The sequence below is a fragment of the Cervus canadensis genome, chromosome 21, assembly GCF_019320065.1.
Source record: "Cervus canadensis isolate Bull #8, Minnesota chromosome 21, ASM1932006v1, whole genome shotgun sequence".
Lineage (NCBI taxonomy): Eukaryota > Metazoa > Chordata > Mammalia > Artiodactyla > Cervidae > Cervus > Cervus canadensis.
Genome location: NC_057406.1, coordinates 803689 through 820561, shown reverse-complemented (window position 1 = coordinate 820561; position 16873 = coordinate 803689). Strand labels below are relative to the sequence as shown.

Sequence of the window (16873 nt, the reverse complement as noted above, 5' to 3'; positions counted from 1 at the left end):
GCAGGATTTAGACCGCAGCCGTCCTTTACTGTCCACCCACCAGCCCCCAGCTTTACAACAGACCTCCACCACTGTCCTGGGCCAGACAGAACCCAGCAGCCGCTGGGGTAGGAGAACAAAAGGAACAAAACCTGCTGCGACTAACTTAAGATTTGATAATAAGCAAATTAAAAGAGGGTGGGAGAAGGTCCTAAGTTCTCGCCTGCCTGTCGCAGAGAGGTCAGGCCTCTGGGGCTGGAGTGCGATCAGAGGCCAGACAGGCAGGCAGAGGGCGGGGGTCACGGACGGGCAGGCAGAGTTGGGGGGCGGGGGTCGTGGAGGCCGTTGTGGGGGCAGACACGGAGGGCTCCGGGCAGACGGAGACACGGCCAAGTGACCCCACTGAAGCGGACCAGTCATTGTTGAACCTAAGACGTCCTAACCGTTACAGTGAGACTTAGGGAATGAACCTGTGTCTCGTTCTCGTACCAAGTTGTAGTCTAGAACAGGGTGACAAAATCAGTTGCAGAATTTATTTGGTTAGTGAATTACTGTGAGTTAGGAAACTGAGTGTCCGGGACAGACACGGAGAGCGAGCCCTGCCCGCGGCTTTCCCGAGACGAAGGGCCCCCCGGTCCCCACACGTTAAGCTTTAATCCCTGCGCCCGGCGCACTCGCGCACGGCTGCACCTTATCGCCCTTGACTCCAGCGCCTAAACGCGCCCGGCGCGCACGCAGAGCCCCCTGGAGCCCCTCGGCGGGACGGACGCCGTCCGGGTAAGGCCCGCGCGCCTTTCCTGGCTCCGCGGCCGGGGGGCGCCGCGCACCTGCGCGCACCTGCAGGCGGAACCGGGCGCCCGTCGCGCCGCAGCTCCCGATGCCGCGGCCCGCGTGCGCCCGCCCTGCCGCCGAGTCACCAGGAAGGCCCCGGCGGCCCGCCCCGCCAACGCCCCCAGTCCCGCCAACGCCCCCAGTCCCGCCAGCGCCGAGTACCTCGCGGCCTCCCCACTGGCCGCCCGGGGGCGGGGCCGGCACGCGGGCACTGCGCCTGCGCGGCCGGCCCTCACGGTGATGGCTACGCTTGCGCAATCGGCCCACGCCGGCCCGGGGTCGGAGTGCGCCTGCGCGGTCACACACGCCGGCCCTGGGGGTGGGGCTACGCCTGCGCAGTCGGCCCAGACCCGCCCCATCAGCGGCGCCTCGGCACCTAGAGCCGCCCGTCCGGCCGGGCCCCGGGGAGAGGAGGGCGTGAGGGCACTGCGCCTGCGCGCGCCGGCCCCGCCCCCGGCCCCGCCCCGGCCGCGCGGGGCCCTGGGAGGGGTGCAGCGTCCGGCGGCGGCGGCGGCGGCGCGGGAGGGGCCGGGGGTGGACAAAGCCGAGGCCGATGAATGGGGCGCGTACGCCTCCGCGGCCGTGGGGTCCCCGCGGTGAGTGCGCGGCTCGCTTCCGGGGCCGGCCGTCCAGGCTAGCCGTCGGGGTCGGGGTCGGGGCCGGGGGGCCGGGGGCCGAGGCCGGACCCAGGGGCCGGGGGCCGGGGCCGGAGGGCGAGGCCGGGGTCGGGCCGGGCGGGCGCGGGGTCGCCTGCGCGGGGCGGGGCGGGGGCGTCCTGCCGTCGCGGGGACCCCGCCCGGGCGGGGGACTCGGCCTCAGCGCCCGGACGCCGCTCCAGTTGCGCGCCCCGCAGCCGCCGGCCCGGCTGACAGCGGGGCACTCGGGGCGCCTCTTCCGGCCGCGCGGCCGGCGGAGCGAACGCGAGGCGGTGGAAGCGGGCGCGGACCCCGGGCCGGCCGCGGGCGAGCACGGGGACAGGCGTGCCGGCCGGCGTGGGCTCTCCGGCTGACCACGCGGCAGACCCCGGGCCGCAGTCGCCCTGGGGCGGGGGTCGCCGGCCGACAGACAGGTGCCTGGTGAGTATCTGTCCTGATGGCCTCTGCCCTCCGCCACCGCCACGGATCGCCTTACACGCTGTGCTTTTCGGGTGTCCCCCCACCCCGGTACAGTATTTCATTTTCTGTGCGCTTCCAGGAAGGAGCAACCGGGGCCTCGTTTACACGTCTCAGGGAGCACACGAGACGCTTCTCATCTCTGCACGGTTCTGATGCTTCTCGGTTACCGTGCGTGTTTCTGGGTATGACATTCAAGTGTAAGTAGTGAAAGCCCGAATCAAACTGCAGAGCAGAATTTCGAGCGTTTTTCCAGTTGCGGTTTTTTGTTGTTTTTTTTTAAGACCCAAGTAACGATGGAGTCATTTGTGTATCTTCTTTTATCTTTTTTTCTGTGACCCACACCATCCTGCTTGCTTAAGAGAATTGCCAGACCCCTAGACTCTCCTTGCATTTTGGGTGACTGTCCATAGACACACATACATGCACCTCTCTGCAAGCAAACCCCTGCCCAGCTGGGCCATCAGAAGCTTCTGTGGGCATTCTCAAGTTTGTAAAAAAGGGAAGTTATTTGTTTTGAAGTTAACTCTGATGAGATCAAGTCCATAGTTTTGAAAAACGCCATCTCAGACTTGCATGAGACCAGTTTGCTAAGGCATTTTTGTGACTTTTTATATTAGTTTCTGATGTCTTCTCTACATCACGGTGTTAAAATTAGGAGAGGAGGAAGGATTTAGTTGGAGTTTTTAAAAAGTGCTCTGAACAAGCCAAATTGCAGTTATGACTTAATTTCCATGCAGAGTTATCTCGTGAGAGGAGACTGCTGTCACCAGTTCATACTCGGGGCCTGCCAGGCTGTCCGTGCAGGGGTGCGCGCTTCCTGTGATCCTTAAACAGATGGTATCTGCTTGTGGTGGTTTACATTTTCTCAGGAAAAGATGTAGCACAAGTTAAGAGATTCTATGAGTCTTCAGGAAGTTAACCTCCTGTACTGGAAAGAAGCACAGACTTTGAGTCCACGTCACCCCACACGTACTGTTAATTCCCGATGTTTCCGGGCGTGATACATCTGCTCTGTTTTTGTGTCACCACACACAGAAGGAGGTTTGTGAGTGGCTCGCTCTGTGCCGGGAGTGCTCCTGAAGCGCTGGGAAAGGCTGGAGGGGAAGCGTCAGGGCCGTGGATCGGACCCTGCGTCTGTGCAGAGGCACCGAGGCCGCTGTGCTCAGTGCGTGGGGAGGGCGTGTGTGTTGTCTTTCAGGTCCTGGGCTGCGGGAACACGGGGCGCTGTGACCGTGGTCAGTCTGCCCTCCCTGCCACACTCGTCTGCGTGTCCCTGCCCGGCCTCAGTTCCTCGTTCCCAGCTCTGCTCTCATTCATTCCCTCCTTCAGTGGGAGGACCGCCGGGCGCAGGCACACGGGGGCGCCTCCGACTGTCCCTCAGCAGCGCTGTTTCCTCCTAAGCTTCTCTGCACGAGGCATGCAGCTGAGAGGTGACGATCATGCTCCTGGTTACCGCTCCATGTTTAAGGCACTGTTTAAATCCCAGGACTTGACGTAAGCTGTAGGAGGCATCGTTTCTGCTTACGGTTGGTGTCTCACTGAATTCAGCTGCACGGAATCCCGCCCCGACCACCCCGCAGCCTCCCAGCTGGCCTCCCTGCAGTGTCCAGTGACGGCAGACTTCCTGTCAGAGCCTCGGCCCCTTCCACTTCCCTGTCTTTCCCTCCCTTCTCCCTTAGGCTTCGTCACCGCCTGATTTTCATCACTCGGGGGTATTTAGGCCACTTCTAGCTAACTATCTGATGTGTGCTTTTGGCAGCTGGTATCCTGCAAGGCATCGTGAGGAATGAAAGAAAGTCATTTCTTCTCCTTCCCCCTGTTTCCGAGGTAGAGGGCCCAGGAGATCTGGAGATGCCTGCCTCTGCGGAGGTTCCTCACCTCTCTCCTCTCACCTGGCGCTGTTCTACCTGCTGGGGCCACGCTGCAGGGTCGTGGTGGGGATGGACAGAGAAGAAGGCAGAGTGCGCTCTCCAAGGAAGAGCACAGGCAGGCATGGGCAAGGGTGATGGGCAGTGTGAGAAGTGCGCTCTCGGAAGACCGCTTGGAGAGGAAAGGACCTTTGCGTCCCGTGCCGAGGGGTCCGGGGGTGGCGGAGCGGAGACCTTGCATGAGAAGCGGCAGTGAGGCGCGGAGCCCGGCCCCGGCGTTCGGGCCATGTCCTGTCATAAGGCCCGTCACCCGCCTTGCTCAGGTGTTTACCCTGCTCGTGTTCCGCTCTCCTCCGGGTGCAGGCCTTGCGGCAGCCACCTACCCCCCCCAGCGAAGTCCGTGCACCCCAGAAACCGGAGATGCTGGGCCTGGGCAGGGCGTCCCCTGCTGACCTTGGGCACTGCCCGCCATGGCTCCTCCATCCGATCGGCCCTGCCCTGCCCGCCCCAAGCCCGCAGGCCTAAACGGAGGGCCCATCCTCACCCAGGGCCCAGTGACTGAGCCTGCCCCGCGGTCGGCCTGCCAGGAGGGGGCAGCCCGGGGCGTGTGCCATTTGGAGTGGGAGTTCAGGTGCCACGTGGACGCACGCGGACACTTGAACCACGTCCAGCGGCAGCCCGTCAGACTTGTGGCTGGTGGGACCGCCCAGAGTAGGCACTGGCACAGCGTGGAGGGCCCTCGAAGCCAGAGTGGAGCCAGCCCGGCGGCCCTGGTCTGACCCGGAGCGCCTCTGAGTGGACAGGGGCCGCAGTCCTGCACGGAGCCCATGTGCTGCTCGGGCCGCATCAGGGTGCCCCGCCGTATCTCCAGGAGGTAGCTGCGGGCCTGGGTCTCTGAGTTCGGCCCTCACAGTGTGCTCTGGCCTCCATCCGGCTCTCGGGCTCCGCCCGGCCAGTCCTGGGTGATGGCTTCTCTGCACGTGAGGCAGCTCCTCCCCGGGAACGTGTCAGCCGTGGCTCTGCACCCTCCGCAGGTGCGGCTCGCTCTCAGTGTGGACCGGCTCTGCACCAGTAGCCTTGGTGGGAAGGCTGCCACGTCCGAGGGCGAGGCCGCCCAGGTGCGGGGTGGCGCCGGTGCCCGAGCTGTGCCTGGCAGCTCCCGGGAGCCCGGGGCTCGGGCTGCAGGCCGGTGTGCGTGTGTCCTGAAGGCTGGGTGGTGGGTTGGGAGCAGGTCCAGGTGCCGCTGCTCCGGCCCTGAGCTGGAGCGCTGGCGCGTGTCCCCCACCCGTGCTTTCGGACTCTCCGAGGAGACAGCAGGGGTCACAGCATGTTGCCACTGAGCGTCCTTTTCTTCTCAGAAGAGGCAGTCCAGTGGTTTGGACTCACGCTTCAGCACATTGCCTGCGAAGGCCCGGGTTCAGTCCCTGGTCAGAGACCCAAGGTCCTGTGGGCTGCATGCCACCCACCGCCCCCCCACGGAAGAAGAGAGACACAGAGGCACGTTCTCGCCCCAGCACTACGGCCGTGGAGGGAGTGAGCGGTCATCCTCGTGGCATTTAGCGGCCAAGCTGCAGTCCGGTTTCCCCACTCGGGACATTGACTTTTTGAAGAGACTAGGCCAGTTGTCTTGCAGAAATGTCCCTGTGTTCTGGGTCTGTTTGCCATTTTCTGCTTTGCTGTTAACAGTTGGCCCTTGAACAACACGGCGGGCAGTTGGGGGCCGCCCTCCGCAGGCTCGGCCGTCTGAGGATAAGTTGCAGCTGGCCCCCGAGGCCCGGCTACTCCCACCCGCGGGCGCCACCCGCCGGGGACCCTGCGTCTTCAGGCGGCGGTCCTGGGCGTCCTGTGCGCCGCCCTGACTGTCCTGTCGGGAGGGGCCCCGCTCTGTCGGGCTGTTCCTCCCCCTGCCTTTCACGTGCGTTTCCCTCGCCTGTGACACGCGAGGAAGGCGGGACGCTGCGTCTTCTCCCCTCATCACCCCTTTCCGGAGGCAGGGACTGCAGCATCCCCCCTCCGCGGCAGATGTTTTCATTTTTCCTTTGATTCTTTGAGTATCAGTGCAGACTAGCAGATTTGTCAGTTACCTCGTAGTCCGCTGAAATCTCCTCTCTTTGTCATAGCGCTCAGATTGTCATGGCCGACTTGTGGGAGCCCCGCGGAGCTGGCTCCTGGCACGTCCTGGCGGCATGTCCGTTCTGCAGCCGTGCTCTCCATTTGCAGAGCTGCAGGCGGCTCCTTCTGTGGGCGCTGTGGTCCCCTCCCGGCAGGAGGGTGTTTAGAAACCAGAATCCAGGGCCCAGGTGTGTTCAGCGTGCTTGTGTGTGACTGCGGCTTTAAGCACTGGTCTCGTGCACAGAGCTAGGAGATAAATTTTTAAAACATCCAGAGTTCATACTGATATTTTCAAAGCAAATTTAAAATTATACGGTTTTACTTAATTTGTCTTTTTTTTTATTATATCTTTTTCCTGAAAATTTTGATTCTTAATGGCATTGACATAGTTACATTTTGTTTTGTGCTAAAGTACATGTAACACAGGCAAAATGAAAATATTATGTTGCCACTGCTAGTGAAATCACTCAGCAGAATTTAAGGTGTTTTTTCGTTTTTAGTTCGTATTCTGCTTCAGGTGAATAAAGTCCCTTGGTGAACATTCTTTGTTTGCAGTATGGTCGCTCATTTGATATGCCTTTAGGTTTCACACTTAAAATTTTTTACATTTTAATGTAAAGGTAATCACACCGCTCAAAAGTCAATATTATATAAAAGATACAATCGGAAAGCTTATTTGCCTTCATATCTCCTCCACTCTTTATAGGCAACCATCTTTATTTCTGCTTTATACTGCAAAATAAGCGTGTAAGTCGCTTCAGTTGTGTCCAACTCTTTGTGACCCCATGGACTGTAGCCCACCAGGCTCCTCTGTCCATGGGATTCTCCAGGCAAGAATACTGGAGAGGGTAGCACGCTCTCCTCCAGGGGATTTTCCCAACCCAGGGATCAAACCTGCGTCTCTTATGTCTCCTGCATTGGTTGACAGGCTCTTTACCACCAGCACCAACGGAGAAGCGCCAAAATAAGCACTTCACACATACATTAATACTTGTAACTTACCTTGTTTTCCCTCCTGTCTGTTAAATCATAAAAATGTAACGAGCACTGCTGACCCTGTCTTGCTTTTTTTCAGTGGTCTGTGTATATATTGCGCTTCCCCGGTGGCTCAGCTGGTAAAGAATCCTCCCGCAACGCAGGAGACCTGGGTTTGATCCCTGGTTTGGGACAATCCCCTGGAGAAGGGAAGGGCAACCCACTCCAGTATCCTTGGCTAGAGAATCCCATGGACAGAGGAGCCTAGCGGGCTACAGTCCATGGGGTCGCAAGAGTTGGACGAGACTGAAGCGCCTGGGATGCACGTATGTATCAGGCCTTACTGGGGGGGTGTGAGTGGTTTTGCAGCCTGGCTGTGGAACTGCAGCGCCTGACCTGGGGCAAGTGTTGCTATGTGTCTGATGAGGTGGTCTTCAGAGTCTGTCCCTGGACATGGGGTTACTGGGCCCTCGGGTGAATGTGACTTGGTACGGGTCTCCAGGGTCCTCACTGGGGGTGCTGCCAAACTTTGGGGCCTTTCCTCTGATTGGGTGAGATGACTTAAAGTGTTTTCCTTTAATCTGCTGCATCTGCAGCGTGAGGAGTGGAGAAGCATGCGTTATCTGGTCGGGGCCTGCACGAAAGCTGGTCGCTGTGTTAGGAAGCCGCTGAGTCCGCGTGGCCGCTGCAGGGGGGGAACTGGGGCGCGTGCGCGTGGGATCCTGCTCTGACAGGCACTCCCGTGTTACAGCAGCCTGGAAGGTGCTTGCTTTAATTCTTAAGATGAAAAATAACTGTATGTTCCCCAAGTCAGAACACACGCCTGGAATTGAGACGGTATTTTTTCCAGCCCATGGAAAGAGCCTCTGATGGGCTGCCTCTGCCCTCAGGTGTTTTGCTGTGGAAGCTGAAACACGTGCAGTCGGTCTCGGCAGACCTGGGCTCTGGATCCATCCTCTCTGCTCCTCCTCCCTCCTGTCTCTGGTCAGTTTAGGGGGCTGTGCTCCCTGCTGGGCGGAGCCCCACACTCCTTGTCACCAGCTTCAGAGTGACCCTCTGGCTGTCGGGGGTGGGGGGCGGGGGCTGCCTGGCCCCGCGCAGGGAGGCCCACCACGTCTGTCGTAGGAGGAGGCTGTTTCACCCGCCGCCCATGACCACCGTTTGACAGTCGTGTTGATGATTTCCCTCTGGGCTAGTTCTTACTTGCTGGACATGGAAGCCATACCACAGGACAGCTGGTTCTGGGTGCCACCCAGGCCCCGTGACCAGGTGGCCCTCACCTTCAAGGCCAGAGGAGCATCTCCAGAGCTCTTGGATGGGTGGCCTCCCACCCGTATAGAATTACCCACAGTGCCTCAGGCACAGAATCCTTCTGCGGTGTGAGAACTAAAGCCAACATCCATTTGCCTTTCTAAGTACTTGGTGCAAAAATAGAAAAAGTAGTAGCTGCTAGAGCCAACGACAGCATTTTTCCTAAAACAGAAGCGTCAGGGGCTCCCTGGTGGTCCAGTAGTCGGGCTCTGGCTCCACCGCAGGGGGTGTGAGTTTCATCCCTGCTCAGGGAACTGAGATCCCCGTGCAGCCAAAAGGAAAAAAAGTAGAAACATCACACTTAGGACTTTGAGATAGTGTGTAGAGAACTGGTCCAGCAGTAGAGGAAGACATAAACTGGAAGACAGCTGCCTCCCCGAGAGCCCCGTGCCAGGTGCGTACTGGCGTTACCCCGGGCGCCGGCCCTGGGCCTGGCTGGGGTGGTGTTGGCATTACCAGGCCCTCGGGTCTGGCCGGAGCAGTGCTGGCGTTAGCCCAGGCGCCGGCCCTGGGCCTGGCTGGGGCAGTGCTGGCGTTACCAGGCCCTCGGGTCTGGCCGGAGCGGTGCTGGCGTTACCCAGGCATACCCCGGGCGCCGGCCCTCAGGTATGACTGGCGTGGTGTTGGCATTACCAGGCCCTGGGTCTGGCCGGGGCGGTGGTGGCAGGCCCCCTCCGGCTGGGGCGGTCCCCGCTGGTGGCACCGTGGTCCTGTGAGTCTTCCCTGCCCTTGGCTTCCTTGGGGTGGGCGGTGGGCTCGGGTTTGCTCTCTGGGGAGACTGCTTCCGGCAGCTGTGTTGCCCCCTCTGGAGGCGCCTCGTGTGTGGGCCCCCTGCAGCGCTGCCCGCAGGGTGCACCCAGTGCGGGCGTTGATGAGCGCTCGGTGCGAGGTGGAGCCGTTCCCCTGAGCTCCTGTGTCTGTCCAGGAGCTGGACATGGAGTGGGAGCCCTGCCCTGGCTCTCTGGTGCTGTAGCTCATGTAAGGAGCCGAGGGTGGATTTCTCTGTCACTTCTCGAAGTAGTGAATCATTTGCCTTCCATCATCCTCCAGACGTGACTGATTGAGGATTTTATTGGGGAATTAGGCATTAACAGACTTAAACATTTGATGAGTTTTGATGTGTAATGCTGACCCTTCTTTACGTTCAGATTATCTCATTTTTGGACAGGGGGAGCCCTTCAGGTTGACGCCTGGACCCTTCCCGCACCGCCCTCGTCTGCTCACAGAGGTCCTGGCTCCCTGGTTCCCCAGAGCATCCTCGGCTCACTTCCTGTTCTTCCCGCCCCTGGACCTCGTGGTCCTCAGAAACCCTCGGCTCCTTTAGTGGGAGACGTGTTTGAGAGCTGTGTCTGGAGGTCGCGGGGGTCGCTGCTCTCGGGACTTGGCACCGAGCAGAGCTGGGCGGGTCCCACTCCCAGGACTGCGGGATGCACGTCTGGCCTTCCCGGTCCGTCTCTGCGAGGACAGGGGGACCGGAGCCTGCCTCCCCCGCTCTGCGTGCGGCCCTGTCCTTGCTGAAGGCAGCCCAGTGTCTCTGGCCCAGCGACCCGCGTGTCATCCAGCCCCCTCCCTCGGGCTCAGGGCCAGCGCTGGAGCGCTGCACGGCGCCCGCCTTCTCTCCCGGGACCCTCGCTCAGGGCATCCTTCCGGGAAGATCCCTTGAGCACTCCTCCAGGCTTCTGGGTTGAGGTTTGTTCTCCGGTTGGCTTCTCAGGAAGGACTCAAGGAAAGACGCCTCCTGAATTCTCTTGCTCGTTGATAATAATTTCTCCACGTCCTTTGTCTTGAATGTCAGGTTGACTGGATGTAAAACGCTTGTCTCGCGTGTTTTTTCCTTGAATATCTTAAACATGTTTTTCTGTTGTCTTACAGCATAAAACCTTGACGGTTTCCTTTCCCTCGCGAGTGACCGTGGTCTTTGCCTGAACGGCCTTCTCGAGCCCGGAGGTTTTCCTGGGCTGTTCCTGCGTGCTCACTGTCACGGTGCGTTGTCTCCGCTCCGCGCGGCGCTCTTCCTGTGTGTTCGGTGACCGTGTGTGCGTGCTGAACGCCACTCCGGGCTGTGCGGGTCTCTGCTGCTGCACGGGCCTTGGTCCAGCCGCTCTGAGCAGGCGCTGCTCTCGTTCTGACATGCAGGCTTCTCGTGCCGAGCACGTGCTCTGGAGTTCGTGGGCTCAGGAGTTGCGGTTCCCGGGCTCGAGAGACAGGCTCGGTGGTTCCGGCGCACGGGCTTAGCTGCCCTGTGGCATGTGGAATCTTCCTGGATCGGGGATCAAACCAGTCCCCTGCATTGGCAGGATTCTTCACCACGGAGCCGCTAGGGAAGCCCAGCATGCTCCTTCAATACACCTTTTTATTGCAGAGTTTTCAGTAATCTGTTCTCTTGCCCTGTCCCCCTTTTTTGTGGGGAAACACCTTGATTGTACATATGTTGGATTTTCATTACCTAAGCTTTAAATTGGTCAGCTTCTTCTCAGTCTTTTTGTAATCTGTTTATTTCTTTTTCATTAAAATTTTTTCTTTCCTAAACTCTTCTGTTGATCTTAAGCAATCCTCTGTGGAGTTTATTTGTTCTTTTGTTGCTTGTAACTTAGTCTTTATTCTAAAATGACATCTTACTTTTATTTGTAATAGTTTCCTGGGATCTGTAATCTCATCTCAGTGTTTTTCTGTCTTGATTTATTTGGTTTTTCTGTAGCTTCTTTTGAAAGAAGTTACTCAATTTCACTTAATCTATGTTTTTATTTTTCTAGTGCGCTTTCATTATCTATAGAGATGTTTTTTCAACACTTTTTCTCTTATTCTTATGTAGGATTTAATCTTAACCCTTTTCTGTTGTTCACTGTATTAGTTTTCTATTGTTGCTTTAACAAATCATCAGACTTGGTGGTTGAAGACAGCATACGTTTGGAGGCCAGCAGTCTGAGCTCGGTGCCCTGGGCTTCAGTCATGGTGCTGGCAGGCTTCCGTCCTGGCGGCCTGGCAAAGCCCTTCACTTCAGAGGCCCCTGCGTCCCTGCGTCCCTCCCCCCTATCTTCAAAGCCAGCGACGCTGCATCTCTCACCTTCCACAGTCATATTTTCATGTCTCTCCTCTGCCTCTTTCTTTCACTTTTGGAGACCCATGTGACAGCACTGGGTCTACCCAGATAATCCAGGGTAGTCTTCTCATCATCCTGGATCAGTAACCTCTATTCCATCTGCATCCTTGCTGACAGTCCTCCTTTGCTGTGTAACTTAACGTAGCCATAGGTCTGAGAATTCAGGCGTGGTCTTGTCTGAGGGCCCTTTATTCTGTCTGCCACACTCACGTTATCAGATACTAGTTGTCTTTACATCTGAGGAGGAGAGGTGACTTAGGAAAACTTTCCCTGACTTCCTGGTGCTTCCTCTTCTGCAGACTTTTGTTGTTGTTTAGTCCTTAAGTCGTGTCCGATTCTCTGTGACCCCGTGGACTGCAGCATGCCAGGCTTCTCTTTCCTCCACCATCTCCTGCTCAAATTCATGTCCACTGAGTCGGTGATGCCATCCAACCATCTCATTCTCAGCTGCCCCCTTCTCCTCCAGCCCCCAATCTTTCCCAGCACCAGGGTCTTTTCCAGTGAGTCAGCTCTTCACATCAGGTGGCCAAAGGATTGGAGCTTCAGCTTCAGCATCAGTCCTTCCAAAGAATACTCAGGGTTGATTTCCTTTAGGACTGACTGGTTTGATTGCCTTGCTGTCCAAGGGATTCTCTATAGTCTTCTCCAGCACCACAGGTTGAAAGCATCAGTTCTTCGGTGCTCAGCCTTTTTTATGGTCCAGCTCTCACATCTGTACATGACTACTGGGAAAATCATAGCTTTGACTATACGGACCTTTGTTGGCAAAGTAATGTCTCTGCTTTTTAATACAGAGAGATCACTAACACACAAGGCTTCCCTTATGGCTCAGCTGGTAAAGAGACCACCTGCAAAAAAAAAAAAAAAAAAGAGTCCACCTGCAATGCAGGAGACCCTGGTTTGATCCCTGGGTCAGGAAGATCTGCTGGAGAAGGGATAGGCTACCCACTCCAGTATTCTTGGGTTTCCCTTGTGGCTCAGCTGGTAAAGACTCCGCCTGCAGTGTGGAGACCTGGGTTCGATCCCTGGGTAGGGAAGATCCCCTGGGGAAGGGAAAAGCTACCCACTCCACAGTTCTGGCCTGGACAATTCCATGGACTTTACAGCCCATGGGGTCACAAAGAGTCGGACATGACTGAGTGACCTTCATTTTCATCGCTAAAAATGTGGTGGTCTCCACGACTACATTTTACGTTGTGTGTCTGGGAGGGTTGTGGTTTCCTTTTCTTGTTGTCTTTGACTTTGGTACCCAGGTGACCCTGGCCTCTTACAATGAACTGGAACATATGTTGCCCTCTTTTCAAAGATTTTGTGGAGTAACGATGGCATTTCTTCTGTAAGTATTTGATAAAATTCACCAGTGGAACCGTCTGGGCCTGTGTTTTTGTTTGTAGAAATTTTTAAGATACTGATTCAATGTCTTTATTTGTCATAGGTCTGTTCTTACTTTCTATTACTTCCTTGAATCACTTTTATTAACTACTTTCTAGAAATTTTTCCATTTCACCTAAGTTGTTGAATTTGTTGGTAGAAAATTGTTCATAGTGCTCTCTTACATTTTGTTCAGCTTCTGAGGACGCAGTGGACATGTTCCCATGTTTTTGCAATCTATGTCTTCTTTTTTGTTGGCTACTCTAGGGATTCGGCAGTTTTGTTGATGTTTTCAAAGAGCCAACTTTCGGTTTCGTTGATGTTCTGTATCACTTTTCTGTTTTCTATTTCATTAATATGAAGTCTAATTTTTATTATCTCCTTTTTTCTGTGTTGGTTTTTTTTTTCATTTATTTTTATTGGAGGCTAATTACAATGTTGTAGTGGTTCTGTGTTGGTTTTGTTTGCTCTTTTTCTAGTTTACTTTTGTTCTCTTTTCAATCTGGAGGTGAATGCATACATTGATTTGAGGTATCTCTTCTTTTCTGAATACAGATATTTGAAGCCATAAATTTCTCTCTGCGCACCACACTAGTTGCATCTCACATATTTTGGTTTGTTGTGTCTTTATTTTCATTCAGATGAAAATATTTTCTAACTTCTTCTTTCTCTTGTACTTTTTCTTTAACCGTGGATTATTTAGAAATGTGTTATTATTTCCAAGTATTCATTGACCTCTCAAGTTTCCTTCTGTTGTCTAGTCCCCAAGTCGTATCTGACTCTTCATGACCCCCTGGGCAGTAGCCCACTGTTTTATAATTCAGTGTCATTGTGGTTGAAGGATGTACTCACACAGTTTCAGCTTTTTCACTTACTGACGCTTGTTTCCGGGCTCAGCCTGTGGCCTGGCCGTGGAGCGTGCTGTGTGCAGTTGGACGGGGCCCTGTGAGGAGCCGCGGGTTCGGGCTGGCTAATGAACAGCGTTGTCGCGGCGTCTGCCCCTCGCTGCCCCCGCCTCCGGCTGTTCTGGTTGACGTCTCTTCAAGCCTCCTGGTCCTCTGCCAGCTGCGGAGCCTCTGGCGACGGTGTGCTCGCAGTTCAGATCCATCATGCTGACATCATAGTTGGTTCTCTTTCATCGTGTTTCTCTGTGTGCTGACACTTGGCAAGGCATTGTCCTGCCCTCCTGAAGTTTCTTTATATGCGGTTTCTTGTAGTTCTTTCAGCATGTTATAGTAGCTGACTAAAGTCTTTGTCTAGTGAGTCTAACCTCTGAACACCCTCAAGGACAGTTTCTTGGTTTATTTCCCCCCACAATCCTGGTTTTTTGCACGTCTTGTAAACTTCTTGTTTCGGTTGAAAGCTGGACGTTGTTTGCTGTTCTTGTTGGGGCTTTGTTTCGCTTTCGCCGGCTTGCCCCTTGAGTTCCGTGCGGGGCTGGTTTGCAGAGTCTGCCCCCCCCCCCCCCCCCCCCCCCGTAGTGGTGGCCCCTGCGGTCTGCGTGCCTGCTGGTGCAGCGGGCGGCGCGTCCGCCGTCTCTGCTTCCGTGGACAGGTGTGTGTGTGCTGGGGCCCGCCTTCCCATTCTGCTTGCTCAGGGCGTCAGGTCACCGGCGGCGGGAGATTGGGTCCCGCAGGTCTTTCCTGGGCTTCTCCTGCTGCAGCCGCAGAACTGCCAGAGCCTTTCCCAGCTCCCTCCTCTGCCTGCTGCAGCTGGAGTGGCTCGGGTGTTGCGGGATTCCTGGGAGAGGGCTTTTCAACTGCGGCTCTGAATCAGATGAACTAAACGCCATGCGCTGTGACGGGGGCTTTTCCAGGGACCTGGGATGCACGTCCGGCGGTGACCGTGCTGTGGAGAGCGGGCTTTCTGCGGGACGCAGGCCGAGGCTGCCCCTCTGCGGGCTGCTGTCCGTCACAGCGGCCGCGGTCGTGCGGTTCCCCGGGGGAGGCAGGCTGGGGGTGAAGTGCAGGGCAGAGCCCCCAGGGTCTCTCCTGAGCCGTGCTCCTCGGGCGGCTGCGAGCCTTGGCTTGGCCCGGAGCTGCGAGCAGGGTGGGGTTGACACCCGCCGGGCAGGTGTGGGGGGTCCTCTCTGACCTCGCTGAGCAGGCCGTGGCCTGAGCTTTCCCCTCCCTCCTCTGCCTGCCTTCCGTGTTTTGTCCCTGAGGCACTGTTTAGAGTCTGTTCCCGGCAGTTCCTCTGACATGGTCTCTGCCCTGGGGGTCGCCCGGGCAGGGGCTGGGGCGCTTCGGCCTCTGGGCCTTCCCTGGCCCGCCGGGCATCGCAGCTGTCGGCGGAGGGATCTGCCGGCGCATGCGCCCGCGGCTGCCCGTGAGCGGGCACTGGGTGGCCCTCGGGGCGCGTCTGTCCCGCTCGCAGGCTGCCTGCTGGGTCCCCTGGCAGAGCTGACAGCACAGGGGCCGCGTGGGCCGCCTCGGTCTGTCCTGCTGGCGGATGTCTTGGAGCTGAGGAAACCCCTTCCCAGTTTCGTCTCATTCTTGATGTGGTTCATGAGCTTGTGGGTTTGCTCTTCTAGTTCTGTGCTGTTACCAACCGGAACATGAACCTAACTGTAGTTCAAATGAATAAAATAGCTAGGCTTGAGAGAGAAAAGTGACCTGGGAAACCCTTGGATGTGGTGCTTCCTTATATACCCTCAAGCCCACGGACAAAAACGGATCCGCTCACATCTCTAGTTCTGAAGCTTTTTTTGCCTTGGTGGTGTGGGTTTGCATTCTGAAGCTACTTCCTGAATATCATAAATTGAGCAAATGAGCAAATCTTTTGGGCCTAGTGGGAGCCAAATTTCCCACTATTAGACGAAAAAGTTGCAAATGTGGAAAAGGGGAAGCTAGGGTGCTCCTGTGATGTTGGATTGAAATCGGAGCTATCAGTGTGAATGTGTGGTTTTCATCCAGCTGTGCATGTATGTGTCTGTGTGTATGAGTCTTCATTCAGTCCAGTCGCTCAGTCGTGTCCAACTCTTTGCCAACCCCATGGACTGCAGAATGCCAAGCCTCCCTGTGCATCACCAACTCCCAGAGTTTGCGCAAGCTCGTGTCTGTTGAGTCAGTGATGCCATCCAGCCATCTCATCCTCTGTTGTCCCCTTCTCCTGCCTTTAATCTCTCCCAGCATCAGGGTCTCTTCCAATGAGTCAGCTCTTCACATCAGGTGGCCAAAGTATTGGAGTTTCAGCTTCAACATCAGTCCTTCCAATGAACACTCAGGACTGATTTCCTTTAGGAAGGACTGGTTGGATCTCCTTGCAGTCCAAGGGACTCTCAAGAGTCTTCTCCAACACCACAGTTCAAAAGCATTAATTCTTCAGTGCTCAGCTTTCTTCACAGTCCAACTCTCACATCCATACATGACCACTGGAAAAACCATAGCTTTGACCAGATGGACCTTTGTTGGCAAAGTAATGTCTCTGCTTTTTAGTATGCTGTCTAGGTTGGTCATAACTTTTGTTCCAAGGAGCAAGTGTCTTTTAATTTCATGGCTGCAGTCACCATCTGCAGTGATTTTGGAGCCCAAAAAATAAAGTCTGTCACTGTTCCCACTCTTTCCCCATCTGTTTGCCATGAAGTGATGGGACCAGATGCCATGATCTTAGTTTTCTGAATGTTGAGTTTAAAGCCAACTTCTTCATTCTCCTCTTTCACTTTCATCAAGAGGCTCTTTAGTTCTTTTTTGTTTTCTGCCATAAGGGTGGTGTCATCTGTATATCTGAGGTCATTGATATTTCTCCCAGAAATCTTGAGTCCAGCTTGTGCTTAATCCAGCCCAGCGTTTCTCATGATGTACTCTGCATATAAGTTAAATAAGCAGGTGACAATATACAGCCTTCACGTACTCCTTTCCTGATCTGGAACCAGTCTGTTGTTCCATGTCCAGTTCTAACTTGCTTCTTGACCTGCATACAGATTTCTCAAGAGGCAGGTCAGGTGGTCTGGTATTCCCATCTCTTTCAGAATGTTCCACAGTTTGTTGTGATCCACACAGTCAAAGGCTTTGGCGTAGTCAATAAAGCAGAAATATATGTTTTTCTGGAACTCTCTTGCTTTTTCAATGATTCAGCGGACGTTGGAAATTTGATCTCTGGTTCCTCTGCCTCTTCTAAAACCAGCTTGAACAACTGGAAGTTCACAGTTCACATACTGTTGAAGCCTGGCTTGGAGAATTTTGAGCATTGCTTTGCTAGCATGTGAGATG

The 16873-nt window shown here is 55.7% G+C and overlaps 1 protein-coding gene across 9 annotated transcripts in view; it reads left to right on the top strand.

The window, feature by feature from the left end:
* Positions 1-1243: 1243 nt before the first annotated feature.
* ZBED4 (zinc finger BED-type containing 4) overlaps positions 1244-16873 on the top strand; it is a 28750-nt gene continuing 13120 nt past the window's right edge. For 2 of the 9 annotated variants that reach the window (XM_043440670.1, XM_043440669.1), the window contains exons 1-2: positions 1244-1406; positions 2005-2122. The gene's annotated coding sequence lies outside the window, so the exon portion shown is untranslated. Of the gene's footprint in view, positions 1407-1520; positions 1887-2004; positions 2123-6980; positions 7207-10063; positions 10175-16873 lie in introns of those variants that run through there. The other 7 variants (XM_043440667.1, XM_043440671.1, XM_043440672.1 and 4 more) reach the window with 6 other exon arrangements.